The sequence below is a fragment of the Zea mays genome, chromosome 5 (assembly GCF_902167145.1).
Source record: "Zea mays cultivar B73 chromosome 5, Zm-B73-REFERENCE-NAM-5.0, whole genome shotgun sequence".
NCBI classification, from domain to species: Eukaryota; Viridiplantae; Streptophyta; class Magnoliopsida; order Poales; family Poaceae; genus Zea; species Zea mays.
Genome location: NC_050100.1, coordinates 82401051 through 82424488, shown reverse-complemented (window position 1 = coordinate 82424488; position 23438 = coordinate 82401051). Strand labels below are relative to the sequence as shown.

The following is a 23438-nucleotide window of genomic DNA, read 5'->3' as shown; positions in this document are numbered from 1 at the left end:
CGGGTTGATTTGGTGTCAATAATGTTATTGGATGGGTTGTGTTTAACTTCCTTCTAATAATTTTAGGTGGGTGTGGGATGGATATCAAAGTTATTAAATTTGGGTATGGGTGGGAGTGGGTTGGATTTTTTGCCATTAGCAGGCCTACATATCGGATGCAAACATTATCTTTTACAGCCCCTTACATCCACTACTTGGAGGGCCACAAAGACAGATCAAAATTTACAAAATAACCCTTTAGTATTTTGTTTTTCTTCTATTTATATGGACTAGTATCTGGTGTATGTGAGGGGCTGTAAAAGAGATTTTTTTCCAGTTTCCTTGCCCACCTTAGGTGCCAAAACTAACACAGGCGTCCTTTTACCCACCGTTAGAGCATCTCCAACAATGCCTCAAACTGAGGCCTCAAAATTGAAAATATAAGGCTTTACACAGGAAAAACTACTCCAACAGTGCATCATTTTATAAAATCTGGCCAAAAAATTATAGGACACCCTCTCAAATGCCTCAAATATGCCACACCGTAGTGGACTGCCCTATAATCTAGATTTGAGGTTTTACTGTTGGAGCGGAATGTTTTGTTGGTGAACTAAATTCTATAAAATATACTTATTTTTAAATGATAAGACATTTTTATAGATCAATTTGTTGGAGATGCTCTTAGGCCGCGCCACTTTCTGGGCCGGGCCTCATAGAATCACAGGTCTAGGGCCATGTGGGCATCTACAACTTCTACTTTCCTAATGAGCCTAGAGTAACAGGACCCGATTCCCTGTAGGTCAGGGAAATCCTCTATTAGGAAATATATATATAGGGACGAGGTAATGTAAGCCCTGGGCTTCCATTAGTATCAGTAAGCCCCAGCCAGGTATAGCCACGTCCCGTACCAGCTTGCGTCTCATCGGGCACGAGTTCTTACTCGAACAGATTTTAGCGTAAAACGTGAACCAAAACAGCGTAAATGATTACGAATTTTAGCGTAAATCGTAGATTTGTTTCGAAACGGCAAATGCGGCCCGAAAATTACGGCGTAAAAATCTCGTGCGTCCCATCGTGATCGGGTTCTGACTTGGACAGATTTTAGCGTAAAACATGAACCAAAACAGCGTAAATGATTACGGATTTTAGTGTAAATCGTAGATCTATTTCGAAACGGCGAATGCGGTCCAAAAATTACGGCGTAAAAATCTCGCGTGTCCCATCATGATCGGGTTCTGACTCGGACAGATTTTAACGTAAAACATGAACCAAAACAGCGTAAATGAGTATAGAATTTATCATAAATCCTATATATGTTTGGTAACAGCAAACGGGGCCCAAAATTACGGCGTGAAAATAGCATGCAGCCGATCGTGCGCGAATTCTGGCTTGAATGATTTCAGCGTAAAACGTGAGCTAAACAGCGTAAATGATTAGAAATTTAGTGTAAAACACGCGTACAATCTCACTTCGTAAGAGATTGCTGTAAAACACATCAAAAAGTGTCATAAATTTGGCGTAAAACGCAGTAAGACAGTTTTTAATGGAAGCATAAAACACAACAAGAAGTGTCGTAAAATTTAGTTTGAAAATGCATGAATCACGATGGTCTCATAGGGCACTTGTTTTGTTCACAATATATCAAAATATAAAGTACAACGATATTTTGCCAATATTGTTGCAATCATACACGATTTATTTGACATGACAAAACGAGGAGCTAGCCCTGTCTTCGGTACTTCAGACATTTCGAACCATTAGCCTTTAGCTAGGTCGTGGTCTGAAATGGAAGCATCGCTGCTCGGCTCTTATCAAAATAGGTATGTGTAAGTCTGTATAAAGCATAAAGACACGTCAGAACAAGCATAAGTACTGGTGGTGCATTGTTCTGAAATGGACCAATTCAAATCATCGTAAAAGCATAATAGGAAGAACAAAAACAATGTAGGATTGGTGGTCTACGTGTTTACAAAGCGGAGCATATGCGCGATCTAGTAATTGGGTGTAATAGTGTATTCAAATTAGCATAAAAATATAAAGTACATCATACACAACTACATCAAATTCTGGATATTAATTAATCCTTTCAGTTGAGAAACGTTTAGGAGTTCCTGAATGGAGACAATAGGATACCTGTTCTTATATTTTTTTTTCTTTTCTTTGAAAAGTATAGCTATTTGTTGCTCTGTCCTATGCATAATCCCATAGAGGGCGGCGACCATTGCACAGCGGTGTCTTGTAGCGTTACCAGACTGTTGCTCGTGTCAGTAAGTCGAGCCCAAGTTACCTACAAGAAAAGGTAAATGCTTTATGACAAGGAGACTGACAAGATGGTTCTTCAAGTGTATTTTGCAGCGAAGTGCATAAAAAATAACCTTGCTTAAAGACCACGTTTAAAGACTACAGCTAAGTGCATATGGCTGCTATTACAAATTCTTGGCGAGGTTCCAATGAAGCATACAATCCATAAAGAGATTACAACGTTGAATCTCTATCACTACAATGAACCATTTTCCAATTGAACATTAGATTGGAGTGTAAGATTAAGAAAAAAAAAGCTCAAACATGAAGCCATGAACACATGAACACGTAAAGCAACACAGGCGGCGTTGTCAAGGATGAATGGAGGGGCGACACGGTTCTGGATAACTGCAATAAAAGAGATAACTGCAACAACGATATGCGATGTAAGTAAACCAACATGTATCACAATGTAAATAAAAAATTAGTAATCTGTCACATTCAGATTCAGATACAAGTTGTTCATAATTAAACAATATAGATATAATCATAAAAACACTGAAGACCTGAAACTAGCACAAGCATTTTTTATCATGAGATTGTAACCCAAGAGCAAGATCAGGTTGTGGACACGGAGAATAGTAGCTAATAGTAATGTTCTGGAAAACTTCTCCAACCGCCTCTTGTATATAAGATGGTGGCAGGCTCAGATTTTCTGAGATGATGCACAACAATTTGTTGAGCAAGGTCCTTCATGCTGTGGCTGTATTTTGCAATAGTATCTCTGTAAAAGGTACACGGTGTTATCTCCCGTGTTATAGGTAAAAGTAACATGCTGAATATGGACAGAGATGGAAACATGATGCTTAAATATCTTGTTCTTTGTAAGATGATCACTCATAGGTTTCATAATGATCATACAGTTAGATTCTCCGCACTATAATAACATATTCAGTAGTCATCCATGTCTAGTATGTTATCAAAGAAACCAATGCAAGGGTGTCATACTAAAGAGTCTATATTTGGATAGAAAATCAAAAATTAAAATCAGAAAACTAAACATCCTATGTGCTTTAGTATTCTTGGTCAGTTGGTCCTCTAGGCTGTGCCACATGAGTACATGACCTGAATAGGCTGAATCTCATGAAGATAGCTCAATGCTCCCCAAACCACTTTCTCTTGTCTCCACATCCGAGCATAAATCCGTACATGTATTATGCTTATCAGCTCTACCCTCTCATTCCTGTACGATTTTGGCATGAACAGACCTGCACTCAGCAATTCGTGTCTCGTACGGAGATGAACTGAACAGACATGCAGGATATTCATGAATCACATGCACCCAGGGACAAAGTCGAGCCAGCGGGCGGGATCACAGCGGGACTCCGAGAGCGTGTGGTGATATTACCAATGCCCACGAATGACCTGATAATTCACAAAGAGCAGGCCTTGAGTTGGATGAAAAAAGTACAGTGCACTTAAAAATATCTAAAGCCCTTAAGTCCAACTTCCCTGACGCAGTCAAGAGGGGAAAAGAAAATGAATAAATCCTTGGCTGCAACTATACTGATTTGTGAAATCTATTATATAAGTACTGAGTAAAATCACTCTGACACCAAAACTGAAACATCAGACTTGAGAACATCTGGCCAAAATAAACCACAACTTTATAAAGCTTGAATATGAGTATTGACATCACTCTTGAATTTCAACAGATGAGCACTTTTAAAGCGCCCTCATCTGATGCAAGATGTAATCAGAGACAATCCAAAAATGAGTCTGAGTTTGGTTACCATTTGGGGACAACTCATATGATGTTTATTCTTTAAGACAACACAGAATCATCATAATACATACTTATAGTGTATAATTTGGATCCAGCAAAGGAACAATTAGAATCATCACAACTCATATTATGGTCGTCGCCCTCCTCCACCACCACCAAACTGTTGTAGTACCCCCAGATCCAGCGGTTCCTAGGGCAGAAGAACGGGCAGGTGAGACCTGTAGTGCTTCTCAAGGTGTGGGAGGGGAAGAATGGCGAGGTGCAGGAGGGGAGGCGGACACAAGGCATGTGAGTGAAGCTGGTTGGGATCTCCTCATGGTCGACCCATCTTCCTACGAACGCTACCCCTCATCCTTCATTACCTCACGTGGCGTCCGTGGCCTCCTCCTCGAGCACGCGGAAGGCGGCGTCGAATGGGGGTTGAGGCATAGGGTTTATACTGGTTCAGGCTCGCGCCTAGTCCAGTGTATTGATAACGTAGTATTATTTCTGGAGCATGTTACAACTGGTGTGTTTGTGAGAAGAAGGCAGGGTCCTGCCCTTTTATACCTTAAGAGTTGGACCTTACAGTAAGGATCTGTGTTCTATTGGCGAGAGCATCGTTTGTTTCCCTTCGACGTAGTCCTTTTGACGTCGCCCATAGGGTCGTGCGTAGTCGTACTCCCGATATGGTGTAATGTCACGTTCATTCATCATACGGGTCCCTGTAGTGAGTCCACTACTGACATCTTTATAGTAGTGCGCGGTGGGTCCCGCATACCAGTCATACGGTGTGGTCGTGCATCCTTCTCCTCTCTCTAAAAGCTTATAATTGTGCCTCTACACAACTTAGAGAGAAATACACAAAAGAGGGAGAGCAATAAGATTTGCAATGAGTCTACAAAGTGTCGCTACACTTGGGAGTCTTCCACTACTTGAAATGGCCGGTTGCAGTGGTATTTATAGGCCCCAACCCCATTTCTAGCCGTTGGACAGAAAGCAACAACTTTCTATCGACGGGCGCACCGGACAGTCTGGTGTGCACCGGACCAGGCACTGTTTACTGTCTGGTGCCTGCCACGTCAGTCGACCATTACCTAGACTATCCGGTGCAAATCGGACAGTCCGGTGTAGTTTGATGACTGTTGGCTTGGCTGACATGACCGACGCTAATTGCGTGGCTGACCGTTGGTTAGGCGCGCAGCTGACGACCAGACAGTTCGGTGATTTATAGCCGCAGCGCCCCCAACTGCTTCCCAAGAGCGACCTGTTCACCGAGGGCCAGTCTGGGCACCGGACAGTTCGGTGCAACTTCTTTACTCCAATTTGTCTTCTTTTGGGATGTCCCTAGCACTCTGACACACACAGTTAGCCACTAAAACATTTGACTAGGTCTTGGAATCATACCTCTCTACTCCAGGATTTTTGATCTACTTTAGACAGAGCTTCAAAACCATCAAGTCAACTTGACTTGATCTAGATTAATATATATAAGCTCCAACACCTGCAAAGGTCATATAGAACATGTCCAAACATAGGAACAACCCAAACTAAAGGTCAAATTAAACTTAGCTCTTTTGGACTGCTTCTAGTTCTGGTTTTGACACTGCTCCTCCTTCTAGTTGTTCACTTCTCAAGCTTGATCTTGAGCCTTATGACTTACACCACATAAATGTAGATGTTAGATCATTGGTTGTAAGTCGTGTCCTTATGTAGTGATCCTTGATGCACCATAACATAACTCGATCAACCTTGACTTTTGCAAGTCTTCTTCTTCACCCCTGGCTTTGGGTTCCTCGGCCTCTTTGACCTTCTCCCGTGCATTCAGTACCTCGAAGCTCTTCTTGCCTCCATCCTTGGCTTGATTAGTTGCCTCTGAATTACGCACACCGAGTCTCACTTAAGCAATCTCCATCTTACTTGTGATGTCCATTGTCTATAGATATTCTAGTCTTTGGATCATCACACTTGTTCACTTGTGTTGAACCCTTTAAGCTTTGCATTAAGCACCTATTCAACACTTAGCACACATGTTAGTCCTTTAATTTGGTTGTCATCCAAACCAGCAAAACCCACAAGAGAGCTTTCAAAGAGCACCTCCGGGGTCAAATAGAACTGTGTCACCTGACCGTCCGGTGCATAGCGGACTGTCTAGTGGGTGGCACCGGACCGTCCGGTGCTACGCAGTCCAACAATAGCAACTTTTCTCTGTTTCTCGCTTTGTCTTCTTTTGTTCCTTTTGGACTTTACTTAGCTGAGTCCCTGACACTTAGAAAAAATATGATTAGTACTCAAATTAATTGACTCAGTGTCCAGAGCATACCTTTTAGCTTGAACCATATAGATTTTCACTAAGTCCTATTCCAAGCTCATTTTGCCATAAATACTTTTGCTCAATCCCATGTTAGTTTAAATATAATGTGTTGTGCATCTAATCACCAAAACAATATAGAAATGACCCAATGGCACATTTTACTTTGACCTAACACAAATCCATTATCACCGGTTTCCGAAACCACGACAATGTCTCTTATAATTTTAAATATTATTTGTTTAATTTATATTAATTTAATATAATTAGGTTAAAATTGGCTATAAATATTGTGTTTTTAACGGTTATAGATTCCTCACGAGGGGAATAGGGATGGGAGAAAAAGCCTCCCATGAGTGTTCACGAGGACAAGGGCGAAGAATTTTTCTTCCCATGAGAACAAATATAAGAGTCATTCGTGACAGAAAATTCTTCACCTATGCGCTCAATGCACATGTATTCAAGGTGCATACATGAGTATTCAAATAAGGCCTAAGACTGTCCGCACTCGGGTACTAGAAAACATGCGCTATGATGTTGCAGTGTTTTTTTTGCAGTGAATAAATGCTGCGGCGGCGTACTTTATATGCTATTGTAAAATTAGAGTGGGCAAGGAAAACGCTACTTTCTGAGTCCCTCCTGTTGAGAACTACGTTATCATGGATCACCAGATCCACACCCTTCCCTCCCGTCGGCAGATTAGGCGCGATAAGTCGTGGAAGACTCGTATCCCTTCCCAGAAGCACGACATAGGAAACACACGAGACATGTTGTAGGGTTGGGCCTTTGGCCTCTTTCTCTTCTCTGTATTATGAGGGAGTGTACAGGTTCCTTATATAGAGATGTGAGACCCCTCAGGGGCAAAACAGGTATTTTCCCACATAACCCTAACTAGGGTTACTTAACACTCCTCATTGGGCGAATACCGCGACCAACACATGCCTCGTTAAAACTCCAAAAAAACCAGTGGGAAAAATGTAGAGAAAGAGTGCATGGTGATACTTATTGCATTTGCACTTTGTTGCCTCATTAAAAACCTCACGTGAGAATCTTCAAGAAAACTCACCAAGGGAAAAAGCGTACAACAGCTGTCATCAGGACAGATTTCGATCCTTTGGGATCTAGATTCTATCGAATCTTTTACAAGGGCTAACTTTAGAAATGTGCTCCCCCTGATCCTTGCAAAACCGTATCAATAAGGCAAAACATCTTCTTCTGTAAGTATATGCACATAAAGATTTAGCAAACGGATTGCATATCCTTGCAAGGACTATTTCAGGAACTTTACCTCTACTAACTTCTAGGATATACGAGGTAAGTGCACGTATCAATATAAATAAGCCACTTTGACTGATGGTGTTCGATCGACTAGATCTATATATTCGATAGAAAGTTCCATAAAGGTTCACATATTGATCATCATGCTCACGCATTCGGGGCATAGAATATGACATTTATTGTCTCACGATTGTGATCAATATAAGCATTCGCTCCCCCTGACGATGAAATTTGTCAACGTCGTTATCCCTCATAAGTCAAGCATATTCTTCAAGATATATGTCTCATTGTTCATCTGGAATAACGAAAATGGATGAGGTTGGGGTGCTATCATTTTCTATCTTACACCACAATTTATACATAGTTGTGCAAAGCAAATAACATGTCCTTCAATAGGACTTAGAGGATAATATAGTTGCAATAGTACATATTCTAAATATGACACATCGCTCGAGGCGTTCATCCATTGCAACATCTATGATGGTGTAACAAAAGTCCATCAAAGATCGTAATGCATCAGGGATTTTTCATCGATCAGATACATCGTTATAGTCTGTCATTCTGGTACAATGGGGATATTTTGCCAGTAACACCTAAACCTTATAGGTTTCTGCCATCGGGGCTTTTGAGGATACCGTAATTCCATATCTAGTGGAAAATACCATGAGTAAAACTCGTGGGATGCACATGTGCTTATTCGGTGAACTACAAGTCCTTTGGTATCTCATATTATTCCTTTTCGGGTCTGTATGGGTCTTTATCCCTTTATATGGGTTATAAAACTTTGGTGTTCAACACAGACTTTGTTTCTTCGGGAAAGGTTCCGTTTAGAAACTACAATCTCAACTAGGAGATATTCTCTCTACACAGGAGAGTGATCATTCATTAGGAATGTATTATCCGGTATGAGATTTATATGTTGCATATTTATAATTCAAGAATATGAGTCCTCCTAGGATCTCATGACAGATCTTGAGAATCCTATTAACTGCATATTTTAATTCATGCCATTTGCCAGATATATTACATAGCGGAATAGTGTTTATTCAACACATATGTGGGATGGGTCTCTCACAAGACCACTTGAACCATCGCATTCACCACACATTATTTCAATAGTGCCCATGAATGTCCGAACTTCAAGCTCGTGACTTTTATTTTGTGATTATTTGTTCAACCTTGATTGCATTTATCAATGACCCAATAAGAGAGCTTAAAGCACTCATGCCTAGGACTTTGTTTTGGATCCATTTGCAATCTAGAGGGGCAAGATAGGTGTCGACATATTTGTCTCCCACATTTAATAGTGATCTCTGTCATTTCCTAAAACGAAAGATTCATTGTTCTGTATTCCTAGCACAATGATATTGCGCGCATTGCTAGGAATTTCATCATCAAGATGAACCTCTTTGTGAGGCAAATCACCATCAGGGTGAATTAATCGGAGGAGAGTTATCACAGACCACGTGAATCTGCAATCAGAACATATGCGTTGATTAAGGCTGATGGATCATATTCGTAGGCGTCCCCGAGAATAGATCAAATACCAATAAGTCAAATGTGGATATGATATTAATCCTGGGTATATCCACATCTACATCAGGTAGAAGCATTCAGACCAATATGGTTACTCCTCAACGATTTCTGGCAAACTCCATATACACAGGAGTACACACAATACGATAGGTTCAGTTTGGCTTTTGTGCGTTGAAAGTCGCCTAGAGGGGGGTGAATAGGGAGTTCTGAAATTTATAAACTTTAAGCACAACTACAAGCCGAGGTTAGCATTAGAAATAAAGTCGAGTCCGAAAGAGAGGGCGAAAACAAATCACAAGCAAATGAAGAGTGTGACACGGTGATTTGTTTTACCGAGGTTCGGTTCTTGCAAACCTACTCCCCGTTGAGGTGGTCACAAAGACCGAGTCTCTTTCAACCCTTTCCCTCTCTCAAACGGTCACTTAGACCGAGTGAACTTTTCTCCTTAATCAATTGGGACACTTAGTCCCCACAAGGACCACCACACAATTGGTGTCTCTTGCTTTGATTACAAAGATGTTGATAACAAGAAATGGGAAGAAGAAAAGCGATCCAAGCGCAAGAGCTCAAAGAACACGAGCAAAACTCTCTCTTCTAGTCACTAATTGCTTTGAGTGGAATTGGGACTTGGAGAGGCTTTGATTCAATCTAATTGTGTCTTGTATTGAGTGCACTAGCTCTTGTATTGAATGTGTTGGCTGAAAAAATTGGATGCCTTGAAGTGTGGTGGTTGGGGGGTATTTATAGCCCCAACCACCAAAGTGGCCGTTGCCAGGGGCTGCTGTCGATGGGCGCACCAGACAGTCCGGTGCGCCACCGGACACTGTCCGGTGCGCCAGCCACATCACCCAACCGTCAGGTTCGACCGTTGGAGCTCTGACATATGGGGCCACCGGACATGTACTGTTCACTGTCCGGTGCGCCTTTTGGGCCTGCGCTGACTTCTGCGCGCGTAGTCCGCACTGTTCACTGTTACTGTACACTTTTGCAGACGACCGTTGGTGCTGTTAGCCGTTGCTCCGCTTGGCACACCGGATAGTCCGGTGCTACACCGGACAGTCCGATGAATTATAGCGGAGTGGCTTCCCAGAAACCCAAAGCTGAGCAGTTCAGAGTTGTTCGCCCTGGTGCACCGGATAGTCCGGTGCGCCAGACCAGGGCTGCCTTCGGTTGTCTTTTGCTCCTTTCTTTTTGTCGGTGTTTCGGACCCGCGAGGACCGTCAACCGACCAGTGAATTTGTTGCTGCGTGTCCCTGCCCAGATGGGTTGATGCAAGATGGAACACAAGAGGGAAATGAGGCTTATGTTATCTCGCACTGGGGTGCTCGTAGTAGGGGTTACAAGCGTCGCGAGAGAGCGAGGGCGAGAGCGAGAGAGAGAGAGAGTCCATGCATGCTGCCTGTCTCGTCTGCCCCACCTCCCTCTATGTCAACGTGTCTCCACGTGAACGTCTGCCCACCTGAACGTGTGTCAATGTGAACGTGTGTCAATGTGAACATCTATCCATGTCAAGGTGCCTTAGGAAGGCCCTGGACATCCCTTTTTATAGATACAAGGAGATGCCCAGCTGTACAATGGGGTGTAGCTATGTGCTAACGTGGCTGGCGGAGAAGCTCCTTGAGCCCTGTACGCGTGTTAACATGGCTGTCGGAGAAGTGCCTTGGGCCCTGTAGAAGCACAGCTATCGGTGCGGCATGGATCCTGCTAACGTTGTCTTGCTTCCGTAGGGAGCTGAGAACCCACGACGTCATGGATGCACGCGGGGAACCATCATTACCTGTTACCGGAGTAACCTTAGATGGGACATCGGTCTTGTTCCTTCGTAGCCTGAGGCAGCTTGCTAGGGGTAGGGTAATGATGTATCCCCTGTAACGTAGTCGGTCCGAGGCCTAGGTCGGGCGAGGCGGAGACTTCTCCTGAGGCAGAGGCTGGGGTCGGGCGAGGTTGTGACTCCTTCCGAGGCCGAGGCTAAGGCCGAGGCCTGGGGTCGGGCGAGGCGGAGACCTTCTCCCGAGGCTGAGGCCTGAGGTCGGGCGAGGCAGAGCTCCCTGCTGCGCCTGAGGCTATACTCGGGAGAGGTCACGACTTACTGTTGCTAGTCTTGCCCTAGTGGTTGGCACAGTAGCCGGAGTGGGGTGAATAGCGCGGTTTTCCTGTCAGGTCGGTCAGCGAAAGGGCAAAGTGACTGTGGTCACTTCGACCTTGCCGACTGAGGCACGCGTGCCAGGATAAGGTGTCAGGCGATCTCCGCATTAAATGCGCATGCGATACGGTCGGTTGGTATGGCGATCCGGCCGAGGTCGCTGCACGACAAAGTTCACCCAAGCTGGGCTTCAGGCGAGCCGACGGTGCGCTCACTGCCTGAGGAGGCCCTCGGGCGAGGCGTGAATCCGCCTGGGACTACTGTTCCCGCCCGAGGCCGAGGCTGGGCTCGGATGAGGTTGCGTCCCTTGGTAGACGAGGCCCTGACTTGAACCGTGCTTTATCAGCTGTTTATGGTTTGTTCTAAAGATGTTTTCCAGTCGCGTTTAGGAGTATTGGGGGTACCCCTAATTATGGTACCCGACAGTAGCCCCCGAGCCTCAAAGGGAGTGCGGGCACTCGCTTGGAGGTTCTGCCGGATGTTTGCAAGGGGACCGGCCCTTCTCGGTCGTGTTTGGTTCCGATGGGTGCGCGCGAGCGCACCCGTCGGGTGTAGCCCCCGAGGCCTCGGAGGAGTGGTTTGACTCCTCTGAGGTCTTAATTATTTTTGTGATGCCTCGGTCGGCCTTGTTGTTCCCTCATGCGGCCTGGCCGTAGCCCGGGTGCACGGTCAGGCTCCGAGTTTTCACGCTGGTTTGTTGACATGGTCAACGGTTCGGTCGTAGTCTGGTGCGAGAGCAGCCCCCGAGCCTCTGCACGGAGCAAGAGGACGATCAAGGATTGTCTCGACTTTTATTGTACGCCCCTTCGTCGCCTTTCCGCAAGAAGGAAGGGGGGAAAGCGCCATGTTACCCTCGGGGGGCACCGAACATGGTGTTTCCGGTGAGTTGCTAATGGGTGATCCGAGTAGACGCCCGAGCCCCGTTCAAGGGTCGGCTAGTGGCCCAGAGGCGCGCTCCAAAAGTACCTGCAGGTGATTTGCCGGACCTGGACCCATTCGATAGGGTCCGAGGGCTCGATGCCTCCCTCCGGTGGGATTCCGTTACAAATCGTTCCCGCTAGTCTCGAAAATGTCCTAGGGTACCTCGGGAGCGTAGCCCGAGCCTCGGCCATGTAACAAACGTACCCAGGGTCATCCCTGACTCTGCGTGCTCTGAGGCGGCTGTCGAACCCTTCCGAGGGGCCAGCCTTCGAACCCCTGATCAGTAAAGGGCTCGGAGCCCGACTGCTCTGGGCGGTTGCCGAACCCCGGAGGGCGCAACCTTCGAACCCCTGATCAGTAGGAGGGCTCGGGGCCCGTTTCCTTCGCTGGGAAGGATCCTTTTCGGAATATCCCCTTTCCCGGTCCCTATGGCAAGAGAGAGAGAGAGGAAAAGGAAAAGGATATGAATTTAAATAATGTGGCGCACCTTTTTTGACGCGGTCATCATGACGGAGGCAAAACGACGCCCGCTTCTCCTGCCGGAGGTGTCGCTTGCCCTGCCAAGGAGTTAATGCGACGGGACGGGCGATTTGCGGGGCGTCTGTTGCGCGTGCGCGAGCCGTTCGAGGAACGGAACACGGGTGCGTCGTCTTTACTCCGTGGGAGAGGGCTCCCCCGCCGTTTCAGGAGAGGGTGCGAGCCTATAGGTGATTGGACCGCTGCTTCCGCCCGTCTGTTGCTGCAATTACTACCGGCCTGCCTCTGGTCATATCAACCGTCGTGCCTATCCCCGCGGCTGACTGACCCGTGATCGTTGCACTCAATTGACACTGTTGGGTCATGCGCAGGGCTGCCTCGAGTCCTGGCACTGGTTCTGCAGTCGAGTAGACGCGGCATTGGCGCGAGTGGCGGTGCGATTTCTTTGCACGTAGTAACCGTTGCGCCGGTTACATGACATGTGGGCCCGGGCCTCCATGCTGGACCGCCGGATGCGACGAAGCCGAAAGGGTGCACAACCGTGGTGCGGTTGCATGCTTCCTGCGTGGCGGTCCGCTGGTTTCGGCGAGGATGGGGGAATGCTTATAACCGCGGGGCGGTTACATGCTTCGTGTGTGGCGATTTGGCTTCTTCCGTTTTGGGTCAGCTCGCATGATGTGTGGGACCTAGCCCCCGCGTCGAGGGGTGAGAACCCTGGAGCGCGTCGGTGGAGACTTTGCCTGTGACAGCTTGGGGGTGCGAATGAGGAGATCTGCCTTTAAAAAGGGGTCGATCTCTCGGGCAGTAGCCATGCCTTCACACTCCTCGCACTCATCGTGCCCTTCCACCTTCCGAGCCCCCAGATGGGGTGCACCTGCGTTGCCTTCTTTTTGCTGCTGTTTGAGGAGCACGACCCCGTGGGGGTTGGCGCTCTTCAGTCATCGTTCGACTTCAAGGATTTTCATCAGGCAGCCCGGTTGCAGTCCTTCGCCAGTGGTCACCCAGTATGATGGCCGCAGGCCTCGTGGTGGGGAAGAGCGAGCCGGGCCGTGGCCTCCCCCCTGCCCTCAGCTTCAAGGATGTTCATCATTCGAGCTGGGGAGGAGGGTGCGCCGAGTCGGGGCCCGCCTCCGTGTGGGCAGCGGCCTGCTCCTTCCCTCAGTGATCGGGGGAGAAGGGCGCTCGCCGTCCATGGCGCTGGCAGCTGCCGCGTGTCTGGCTCCCCGGCCTGAGCGGCTCTGGTGCTGCTTTTGGTGCCACCTCCTACCGCCGGGGCGGAGTGCGGCTGCCTGTCTGCCGCTCGAGTGTCGGTCGCGCCGTGCGCGGGCCGGCCACGCCCAGGTCCTCCTTGCGCCGTCGGCTGCACCGGGGGGTCGCCAACACGTCGTACGCCGCGAGGGCGGTACTCGTGTTCTGGGATAGTCCCGTTCTCATTCTTATGGCGAGGACGGGAGTGAGGACTTGCCGGTGCGCTTTGGGGCGACCGCCGTTCGCCGGTGCGGTGTTGGTGGGCAGGTGGCCGCTTTCGTCGGTGCTGAGGTGGTGGTCGCCATAGGTGAGGCTTCCTCTGCCGAAGCGGTTGCCTCCGTCGACGAGACCGTCAGTGCCACCTGCGCTCCGGGCCTCCGGCTCTTTGGCTTTAATGGCTGGTTCTCGTCCCCCATGAGGGGATGTGAACGAGGGCCTTTCAGCAGTAGTGTTTGCCTTGAGGCCATCGCTGCTGCTGTCTAGCCGCCCAAGACGGAGGTCATTGTCGCGCTGCTCGTGCAGTGGTCGCCGGCGAGCCACCTGGAGTTTGTTATCCCGCAGGCCTTCTGGTGTGGAGGTTGTTCATTCCTGCGGGAATGGACCCGAAGTCCCGTTTGTAATGGTACCTTCTTGAGAGCAAGATGTAATAGCTTTAAGTACTAAGACATCTGCCGTACGTCGGGACAACCGCCGAGGGCGCTGCCAACGTCTAAGTCTAGGTACCATTGTTACCCCAAGTACATGTGTTTGTTCTTTGTGGCTGCTGAGGCCTAAACATTTGGGTATAAACCCATGCTTTTTTCCTCTTGTTTCGAGCATTAGGACTTGTTCGCCGGTAGCAGAATCACTTATCCGAGCGTGAGCTACCTTTTGCGGAAGGTGACGAGTGAGGTATCCGTATCCCGGAGGCGTAGGAGTCCCTCGGCTCGGTCGGCCTTGCCGCTCAAGGTCTCCCTCGCTCGTCATTAGGATTCCGCTATCGACGCAGTCGAAAGGCACGAAAGTCGTTTTGGCGGAAAACTTTTCCGAGGAAAATTTTGACGCAGAGGGGGCTTCTCCCTCTCTAGACCCGAGGCGACCGTTTGGGCCGGGGCCCTTGCGGAGGGCCTGGCTGTGGTCGTCGGGTGTGCCCGGTCTGCCCGAGCCATGGCCTGACAGCAGCGTGCCCGGGCCGAGGGTATGTTTTGCCCGCTCTGTGACTTTGTTTTTGTCTCCATTCTCCTCCTTTCGTCTGAAGAAAGTTGTCCTGCTGTCTGCAGGGTTCGAGACGGCTCTTAACGAGTCCATCAAGAACTGCAAAGCGCTTGCCGAGGTGGCTGAGCAGAAGGAGGCCGACCGTGTGGCCATGTCTGAGGCCATCACGGCTTTTTGCCAGGCCTTCGGCCTCGACGGCGTCCCCTCGGGTAGCTCCCCCCAGAGTCATCTGCGGGCCTTGGGCGACCATGTGCGCAATAGACTCCGCGGGGCGCTGCACCACGGCGTTAGGCGGGCCTTCTCCATGCTCGCTTCCCACTACGACGTGGATCTGGAGCGGGTCAGCAAGGGGTACTGCTTACCCGATGAAGAGGAGGCTGCCTTAGCCGAGGTCCAGAGGCTTGACGCGGCTGTCGAGGGCCCAAGTGCGGCGCTGGCTTCCTCCTTTGAGGTGGAGATCCTTCCGCCCGTGTCGCCGTCTGGGGCCGGGCCAGATTATGTCGAGGGTGGAAATGACACCGAGCGTGCCGCTCCTCCCCCTGCCGATGTCTAAGCCTGCAAGAACAGTCTGTTCTAAGTATGCGTATGTTTTTTGCGGCCGCCGAGGCCTAAACATTTTAATTGTCGGGTTATAAAGCTGTGTTTTCTTTCCTCTCGTTTCGTGTGTTAGGACTTGTTCGGTAGCATAATCGCTTATCCGAGCGTGAGTTACTTTTCGCGGAAGGTGATAAGTGAGGTATCCGTATCCCGGAGGCGTAGGAGTCCCTCAGCTCGGTCGGCCTTGCCGCTTACGTGTTCTCCCGTCGTTTTTAGGATTCTATTATCGACGCAGTCGAAAAGGCACGAAAGTCGTTCTGGCAGAAAAGTTTTCGAGCGTTAGGACTTGTTCGGTAGCAGAATCGCTTATCCGATCGTGAGTTACTTTTCGTGGAAGGTGATGAGTGAGGTATCCGTATCCCGGAGGCGTAGGAGTCCCTCGGCTCGGTCGGCCTTGCCGTTCAAGGTCTCTCTCGCTCGTCTTTAGGATTCTGTTATCGACGCAGTCGAAAAGCACGAAAGACGTTTTGGTAAAAGACTTTTCCAAGGAAAAATTTGACGCGGAGGGGGTTCCCCCCTTCTAGCCCCTGAGGGAGGGTCGGGCTTTGCCGAGGCAAGGCTGATCCTTCCTTGATGGTTAGACTTTATTTATGCATGTAAAGAGAGCAAGATACATGAACGACTTGAAACATTTTAAGGGTAAAAGCGGCGTAGCTGTTGGATGTTCCAAGCGTTGCTGTAGACCTCGCCTTGATCGTTGGCCAGCTTGTATGTTCCGGGCTTCAAAATCTTGGCGATGATGAAGGGCCCTTCCCAGGGAGGAGTAAGCTTGTGTCGCCCTCGGGCGTCTTGTCGCAGCCAAAGTACCAAGTCTCTCACTTGGAAGCCTCGGGGTCGAACCCTTCGGACGTGGTAGCGTCGCAGAGACTGCTGATACCGCGCCGAGTGTAGTAAGGCCACGTCCCGAGCCTCTTCCAGCTGGTCCAACAAATCTTCTCGGTTGGTCTGGTTGTTTTGGTCATCGTAAGCCTTTGTCCTCGGGGAACCGTATTCTAAGTCCGTGGGTAGGATGGCCTCGGCCCCATAGACTAGAAAGAACGGCGAGAAACCCGTGGCCTGGCTCGGCGTCGTCCTCAGACTCCAAACCACCGAGGGTAGCTCTTTTATCCACCGCTTGTCGAACTTATTGAGGTAGTTGTAGATCCTTGGCTTCAGTCCCTGCAAAATCATACCATTAGCGCGCTCCACCTGCCCATTTGTCATTGGGTGAGCTACGGCGGCCCAGTCCACACGGATGTGGTGGTCTTTGTAGAAGTTCAGGAACTTCTTCATAGTGAACTGCGTGCCATTGTCGGTGATGATGGAGTTTGGGACCCCAAGGCGATGGATGATATTTGTAAAGAACGCCACCGCCTGCTCGGACCCGATGTTGGTTAAGGGTCGGACCTCGATCCACTTGGAGAATTTGTCGATGGCGACCAGCAGGTGCTTGAAGCCCCCGGGTGCCTTCTGCAAGGGACCGACGAGGTCCATACCCCATACGGCAAATGACCAAGTGACGGGTATTGTTTGCAGGGTCTGAGCGGGCAGGTGCGTCTGACTCGTGTAGAATTGACACCCTTGGCAGGAGCGTACAATCCTAGTGGCGTCGGCCACCACGGTCGGCCAGTAGAAACCTTGTCGGAAAGCGTTTCTGACGAGGGTCCGAGGTGCTGCATGGTGACCGCAAGCCCCCGAGTGTATTTCTTGTAACAGCTCTTGTCCTTGGGCGATGGATATGCATCGTTGGAGAATGCCTGAGGGGCTGCAGTGGTACAACTGTTTTTCATCACCCAGTAAAACGAACGACTTGGCACGCCGAGCCAGTCGCCGAGCTTCGGCCTTTTCGAGGGGCAGCTCTCCTCGGTGGAGATATTGCAGGTACGGGGTCTGCCAGTTTTGGTTTGGCGCAACCCCATTCCGCTCTCCCTCGATGCGCAAGGCCTCACCCTCGGCGGCCGAGGGTACCTCGGGCTGGGCCGAGGTCTCGTTGGGTTCGGGCGCGTCGTCGAGTTTCACGGATGGTTGATATATGTCCTTGGAGAAGACGTCCGGGGGAACAGTCGTTCGCCCCGAGGCTATTTTAGCCAGCTCATCCACAGTCTCGTTATACCGCCGAGCAACATGGTTGAGTTCCAGCCCGTGGAACTTATCTTCCAAGCGCCGAACTTTGTCGCAATAGGCCTCCATTTTTCGATCGCGGTAGTGGGAGTTCTTCAAGACTTGGTCAATGATGAGCTACGAGTCGCCACGAGCGTCGAGGCGCCGAACCCCTAGCTTGACGGCGATGCGCAACCCGTTAACCAAAGCCTCGTACTCGGCCACGTTGTTTGACGCCGGAAAATGGAGGCGCAACACGTAGCGCACATGTTTCCCGAGGGGTGAGATGAAGAGCAAGCCAGCACCTGCTCCTGTTTTCATCAGCGACCCATCGAAGTACATGGTCCAAAGTTCGGCCTGGATTGGAGCTGTCGGCAATTAGGTGTCGACCCATTCAACCAGGAAGTCTGCCAAGGCTTGGGATTTTATGGCCTTCCGAGGAGCGAATGAAATCGTTTCGCCCATGAATTCCACTGCCCATTTTGCTATCCTACCTGAGGCCTCTCGGCACTGGATGATCTCTCCCAGGGGGAAGGATGACACCGCAGTCACTGGATGAGACTCGAAGTAGTGTCGTAATTTTCGCCGTGTCAGAATTACTTCGTACAGTAGCTTCTGGATTTGTGGGTAGCAGATCTTGGTCTCGGATTGCACCTCACTAATGAAGTAGACCGGCCTCTCGACGAGCAGTGCATGCCCTTCCTCCCGTCTCTCGACTACGATCATGGCGCTGACCACCTGAGTGGTTGCGGCTATGTAGATCAAGAGGGCTTCTCCCGCAGCGGGGGCACCAAGATGGGCGCATTAGTAAGGAGTGCCTTTAAGTTTCCGAGGGCTTCCTCGGCCTCGGGGGTCCAAGTGAAGCGCTCGGCCTTCCTTAAGAGGCGGTACAAGGGTAATCCTTTCTCGCCAAGGCGCGAGATGAAGCGGCTCAGAGCCGCAAGGCATCCCATGACCCTTTGTACTCCTTTTAAATCTTTGATGGGTCCCATGTTGGTGATGGCTGCGATTTTCTCCGGGTTGGCCTCGATGCCTCTTTCAGAGACGATGAACCCCAGGAGCATGCCTCGGGGGACTCCGAAGACACACTTCTCGGGATTGAGTTTTACGCCTTTTGCATGCAGGCACCCAAAAGTCACTTCGAGGTCGGAGAGGAGGTCGGAGGCTTTTCTTGTCTTGACAACAATGTCATCGATGTAAGCCTCGATCGTTTTGCCGATGTGCTCTCCGAACACGTGGTTCATGCACCTTTGGTAAGTTGCACCTGCATTCCTTAAGCCAAATGGCATAGTAGTGTAACAATACATGCCAAAGGGTGTGATGAAAGAGGTCGCGAGCTGGTCGGACTCTTTCATCTTGATTTGGTGATAGCCTGAATAGGCATCGAGGAAAGATAGGGTTTCGCACCCAGCAGTGGAGTCCACAATTTGATCGATGCGAGGCAGAGGGTAGGGAACCTTTGGACATGCTTTGTTTAAACCAGTGTAGTCTACGCACATCCTCCATTTCCCACCCTTTTTCTTTACAAGTACAGGGTTAGCTAGCCATTCAAGATGGAATACCTCTTTGATGAACCCTGCAGCCATCAGCTTGTGGACCTCCTCGCATATGGCCCTGCACTTCTCTTCATCAAAATGGCGCAGGTGCTGCTTCACGGGTCGGGCACCGGCTCAGATATCCAGCGAGTGCTCGGCGACATCCCTCGGTATGCCTAGCATGTCCGAGGGACTCCACGCAATTTTGGCGTTTGCATGGAGGAAGTCGACGAGGACTGCTTCCTATTTGGGGTCGAGCTCGGAGCTGACCCTGACGTGCTTGCAGGCGTCGTTGCTGGGGTCGAGGGCGACGGTCTTAACCGCCTCAACTGGTTCGAAGTTGCCGGTGTGGTGCTTCGCATCAGGCGCCTCCTTGGAGGGGCAATCCAGGTCGGCGATGAGGGCCTCGGACTCGGCGATGGCCTCAGCGTACTCCACGCATTCCACATCGCACTCGTAAGCGTGGCGGTACGTGGATCCGATGGTGATGGTTCCGTTGGGGCCTGGCATCTTGAGCTTGAGGTACGTGTAGTTGGGGACGGCCTTGAACTTGGCGTAGCACGGTCTTCCCAACACCGCGTGATAGGTTCCTCGGAACCCGACCACCTCGAACGTGAGGGTTTCCCTGCGGAAGTTGGAGGGAGTTCTGAAGCAGACGGGCAAATCAAGTTGCCCAAGGGGCAGGACGTGCTTACCAGGGACAATCCCGTGGAAGGGTGCTGCACCGGCCCGGATCATGGACAGATCTATCCCCAAGAGCCCTAGGGTCTCGGCGTAGATGATGTTGAGGCTGCTGCCTCCGTCCATGAGGACCTTGGTGAGCCTAGCGTTGCTGATGACGGGGTCAACGACAAGCGGGTACCTTCCTGGGCTCGGCACATATTTGGGGTGGTCGCCTTGGTCGAAGGTGATGGGCTTGTCGGATCAGTCTAGGTAGACCGGCGCCGCTACGTTCACCGAGCAGACCTCTCGGCGCTCCTGCTTGCGGTGCCGAGCTGAGGCGTTCGCCACCTGTCCGCCGCAGATAATGAAGCAGTCGCGGACCTCCAGGAACTCCTCTTCCTTGTCGCCCCCCTTCTTGTTGTTGCCTTGGTCCCTGCCACCTTCTACCGAGGGTCCCGCCTTGATGAAGTAACACCGGAGCATGTCGCACTCCTCAAGGATGTGCTTGATGGGACCCCTGTGATAGGGGCACGACTCCTTGAGCATCTTGTCAAACGTGTTGACTCCTCCGGGAGGCTTTCGAGGATTCCTGTGCTCGGCAGCAGCGACGAGATCCGCGTCAACGGCGTCGCGCTTTGCTTGCGCCTTCTTCTTGGCCTTCTTTTTCGAGCCACGCTGGACGGATGCCTCGGGGGCGTCTTCCTTCTGTCTTCCCTGAGGCTGCTTGTCCTTTCGGAAGACGGCTTCGACCGCCTCCTGACCAGAGGCGAACTTGGTGGTGATGTCCATCAATTCGCTCGCCTTTGTGGGAGTCTTGCGCCCCAGTTTGCTCACTAGGTCCCGGCACGTGGTGCCGGCGAGGAATGCCTCGATGACGTCCGAGTTGGTGATGTTGGGCAGCTCGGTGCTGCTTCGAAAACCGCCGGATGTACTCTCGCAGGGATTCCCCTTGCTGCTGGCGGCAGCTTTGGATATCCCATGAGTTCCCAGGGCGCACATACATACCTTGGAAGTTTCTCGCGAAGGCCTTGACCAGGTCGTCCCAGTCGAAGATCTGCGCAGGAGGCAGATGCTCCAGCCATGCCCGGACAGCGTCGGAGAGGAAAAGGGGGAGGTTGCGCATGATGAGGTTGTCATCATTCGTCCCTCCCAACTGGCATGCCAGTCGGTAATCCGCAAGCCACAACTCCAGCTTTGTCTCCCTTGAGTACTTGGTGATGGTAGTCGGGGCTCGGAACCAGGCCGGGAACGACGCCCGTCGTATGGCCCGGCTGAAGACCCTCGGACCTGGCAGTTCGGGCGAGGGGCTCCGGTCCTCCTCACTATCGTAGTGTCCTCCGCGCCTGGGGTGGTAGCCTCGGCGCACCCTCTCTTCGAGGCGGGCTCGACGGTTGCGGCGGTGCTGCTCGTCGCCGAGGCGATCCAAGGCTACGGGCGTCCCGTCCCGTGTGCGCTCGGTGCGGACCGAGGCCTCCCGCACGCGTCAGGAGGGCATTGCGTGATGCTTCGAGGGGCACCCTTGCCTTCGAGAGGCAGAGCTCTCGGCTCGTCGGACTGCGACATCTTCCAGGAGATCCTTGAGTTCGCCCTGGATACGCCGTCCCTCGGTGGTGGATGGCTCTGGCATTGTTCGGAGTAGCATCGCCGCTGCAGCTAGATTCTGGCCGACCCCGCTGAAGGCCGGGGGCAGCCCTGCCCTGGCATCGTCAACGATACGGCGCTGGACGTCTCGGGCCTGATGACGCACTCCTCCCGCAAGTGCTCGGCCTGCCCACTCCTGTTCGATGTTTTGTCGGAGCTGCACAAGCCGCCCCGCTTCTTTGTCGAGCTTGGCCTGCATCTCGCGGAATTGCTCGAGCTGTGTGTCCTGACCCCCCGCAGGGACTGGGACCACAGCTAGCTCCCGCGGGATGTCAACGCGAGACGCAGGCACAGGGGCGTTGTCATCTTGCGGCATGTCGAGGTGGTTGTCTTCGCCGTGATCCCCCTGATCGATGTGGAAACACTCGCGACTTAGGTTGCAACCCTCGTCGCCGAGGCTGTGGTCATCGTCGGAGCAGCCGGAGAGGCAGTAGTCACATGCGGACATGAAGTCTCGCATGGCACTGGGATCACTGAGTCCGGAGAAATCCCAACCGAAGTCGGAGTCGTCATCTTCCTCGGAACCTGCGGGTCCGGAGGTTGAGACGGCCGTCAGTCGGTCCCAAGATGGCCACATATGACACCCTGGAAGGTCAGGTTATGCCCTTGCGAAAGCGCTCACCGAAGCGGGGTTGTTTGGTGGATTGAAGCTGAATCTAAAAGGGACAGGGTGGAAAACGGACGATACCTTTTGGTCGATGCACGATGGTGGAGTCGCGTCGGGGACGGAATGCACCGTTATCTCAGATACGAGGCTAACGCCCAGCAAGTCCTTCACGAGGGTGCTGGCGTCATCAGTCTGCTTGGGGTTGGCATGTGGCGGGGAAGCGACACCCGTCGTTGTCTCAGGTGCGAGGATAACACCCGACATGTCCCCCGCAGGGGTGCCGGCATCGTCAACTCGCTCTGGTCCGACAGCCGACGAGGTGCCGCCTCCTTCCTGGCCACGGTTGCCCCGTCTCCTCCTCCTCCGGCGAGGAGGGTGGCAGGGCAAACCCGGGTGTTCCTCTTCGGCCACGGTGGGAAGCCGTCGTCGAGTTCGCCGCCGCCGGGCGAGCCGACGACCATCGTTATTGTCGCGCTGCGAGGGGAGGAGTACCATGTCGTAGCTGCCGTCGTGGGACATAAACTCGAGACTCCCGAAGTGGAGCACCGTCCCCGGCTGAAGAGGCTGCTGGAGGCTACCCATCTGGAACTCAACGAGAAAGTGTTCGTTAACACCCAGCGAGCCCCTACCTAGCGCGCCAACTGTCGGTGTTTCGGACCCGTGAGGACCGTCAACCGACCAGTGAATTTGTTGTTGCGTGTCCCTGCCCAGATGGGTTGATGCAAGATGGAACACAAGAGGGAAATGAGGCTTATGTTATCTCGCACCGGGGTGCTCGTAGTAGGGGTTACAAGCGTCGCGAGAGAGCGAGGGCGAGAGCGAGAGAGAGAGAGAGAGAGAGAGAGAGTCACTGCGTGCTGCCTGTCTCGTCTGCCCCGCCTCTCTCTATGTCAACGTGTGTCCACGTGAACGTCTGCCCACCTGAATGTGTGTCAATGTGAACGTGTGTCAATGTGAACATCTGTTCATGTGAAGGTGCCTTAGGAAGGCCCTGGACATCCCCTTTTATACATACAAGGAGATGCCCAGCTGTACAATGGGGTGTAGCTATGTGCTAACGTGGCTGGCGGAGAAGCGCCTTGAGCCCTGTACGCGTGTTAACGTGGCTGTCGGAGAAGTGCCTTGGGCCCTATAGAAGCACAACTGTCGGTGCGGTATGGATCCTGCTGACGTTGTCTAGCTTCCGTAGGGAGCTGAGAACCCACGACGTCATGGATGCACGC

The 23438-nt window shown here is 51.2% G+C and overlaps 1 long non-coding RNA gene across 1 annotated transcript; it reads right to left on the bottom strand.

Annotated features, from left to right (window-relative positions):
• Positions 1-3948: 3948 nt before the first annotated feature.
• LOC109939507 (uncharacterized) lies at positions 3949-4413 on the bottom strand. Its single transcript, XR_002261970.1, has 2 exons — positions 4286-4413; positions 3949-4196 (listed from the first exon to the last, which is right to left on the bottom strand). It is a non-coding gene; the product is annotated as an uncharacterized lncRNA (long non-coding RNA).
• Positions 4414-23438: the final 19025 nt, after the last annotated feature.